General features: G+C 42.3%; 1 pseudogene; it reads left to right on the top strand.

The window, feature by feature from the left end:
* The first annotated feature begins 250 nt into the window (after positions 1 to 250).
* LOC102470150 (mitochondrial import inner membrane translocase subunit TIM14 pseudogene) lies at positions 251 to 683 on the top strand (annotated as a pseudogene).
* Positions 684 to 2,182: the final 1,499 nt, after the last annotated feature.

Here is a 2,182-nt window from a genome sequence, read left to right as displayed (position 1 = left end):
TCCAGTCCCGGCTTCAACCGCCGCTTCCTGCCTCCAAGTGGCCCTGAGGCGGCCCTCTGTGTTGCGACCCCCGAAGAGACTGGGGTCCCCGCGTTAGGACGCCCTAGCAGCCCAAGCTCCAGTCTTCCTGCGGGGCACTGCAGCCCGCGCTGCGTCCCCAAATTGGACTCGAAGGCCTCGCCCCTCCCTGAACACCCATAAGGTGGTTACCGACTTGGAGTTCAAGGCGACGTGTTCGAGGTTACCTAACACCGCCTCACGGCCAGTATAGTGGTAGCACTTGGACTGACCATTGCTGCTGCTGGATTTGCAGGTCGTTATGTTTTGCAAGCCATGAAGCATATGGAACCTCAAGTAAAAGAAGTTTTTCGAAGTCTACCAAAATCTGCCTTCAGTGGTGGCTATTACAGAGGTGGGTTTGAACCCAAAATGACAAAACGGGAAGCAGCATTAATATTAGGTGTAAGCCCTATTGCTAATAAAGGAAAAATAAGAGATACTCATCAACAAATTATGCTTTTAAATCATCCAGACAAAGGAAGATCTCCTTATATAGCAGCCAAAATCAACGAAGCTAAAGATTTACTAGAAGGTCAAACAAAGAAATGAGTGAAATGTATGATTTTAAGTTCATATTAGTTTATGTATATGAGTATCAACTTTTTATAATAAAATGCCTCAAAGCTGCAAAAAAAAAAAATCCTTCTTAAACCTCTCCTCTTGGCTCCAGCGGTGCAGTTAGGTGGTGTGTGGTACTGATAAGGCGGTACTGCTTGTGGACTAGGCTAGAGTTGAGTCCCAGCCTCATCTGTAGCAGCATTCCTTCTGTGAGTGATCCAGAGCACTTTACATGATATCTAGAAATCTACAGATCCAGAAAGAAAACAAAGTATATTGTGTAATAGTAAGACCTATGACTCCCCCAATAAATCCATAAATGGAAAGTGAGAACCAGGACTGTCCCTGTAATGCAGTAGTTAAATGTTGTGCAGTAGTGCAGTAGTTAAATGTTGTGCAGAAAAAGCCAGATCTCACTTAGCCAAACATGGTTGAAATCCCGGCCCTGGCAGCTTGAAAAATATGCTGGGGGAAAACCAGCATTTAGCGTAATGGTTAAGTCACTGGACTCCCACACAGTCGACCGCAGTTCGAGTCCCAGACCTGGTGGCTTAAACTCACACCAGGCGTGTGTGCGTGCATACCCAAGACCCCGAGAGGAGAATGGAGGAGAAGGGATTGTGGCGGGGCCATCCCCCCTGGGGGGTGATTTCTCACTTTCTGTCTCTCTGTCTCTCTCTGTCTGGCAAGCACACGTGCCCTATAGCAAAAAAAAGAAAGAAAGAAGAAAGAAAGAAAGAAAGAAAGAAAGAAAGAAAGAAAGAAAGAAAGAAAGAAAGAAAGAAAGAAAGAAAGAAAGAAAGAAAGAAAGAAAGAAAGAAAAATATGTTGGGTGTGTATATGTGTGTGCCAAAAATCCTGACAGGATAGACAGATGAAGGAAAAAGGACTGTGGCCATGCCCCATTGTGAGTGTTTTCTCTCTTGCTAACTCTCTCTCTCTCTCTGATGAGCACATATGTTTTCTAGCATTAAAAAAAGAAATAAAGGAAATGAGACACAGATAGAGGTTGCTGTAGTAATTAGTTTGAAGTAGCAGAGTTAGATTGGGTCACTCAAAGAAATGTGGAAATGAACGCAAATGTGATAAAATAATAGCTATAAATACCTGAATTCAGTTGTCTGGACTTGCTTGTTTGCTAATAGGATAGAGGTCTCCATCATTGTGGTAAGAAACCTCACTGGTCTGAGCTCAGTGACAGAAATATACACCTTTAGAAACATTCTGAGATTTTACCATAAGTTCTGACAAGGTGACACTGTGCCTATGAAGGTATGAAGCTTCCTGGCCTGTACCACTGACAGACCCCAAAAGCTTTGGAGCCCAACTAGCAGTGGTGCTATGGCATCTTGTGGTAGCTTTTATTTTTCTTTCTTATTTATTTATTTACATTCATTCACTGTACATCATTACAGCATACAAAATGAGATTTTCCATCCAGAGTACACTGTATATTGTCTCAATCAAGCACATCAACATACATGTTATTGACAAATAATTTTCTTCTACTATATCTAGTGTAAATATCTTTTATAAAATGAAAAATAAGACTTTTCTCAAACGC

Source organism: Tupaia chinensis, unplaced genomic scaffold (assembly GCF_000334495.1).
Source record: "Tupaia chinensis unplaced genomic scaffold, TupChi_1.0 Scaffold144342_1, whole genome shotgun sequence".
NCBI classification, from domain to species: domain Eukaryota; kingdom Metazoa; phylum Chordata; class Mammalia; order Scandentia; family Tupaiidae; genus Tupaia; species Tupaia belangeri.
The sequence above is the reverse complement of the archived record's forward strand: the minus strand, read 5'-3'. Positions and strand labels throughout refer to the sequence as shown.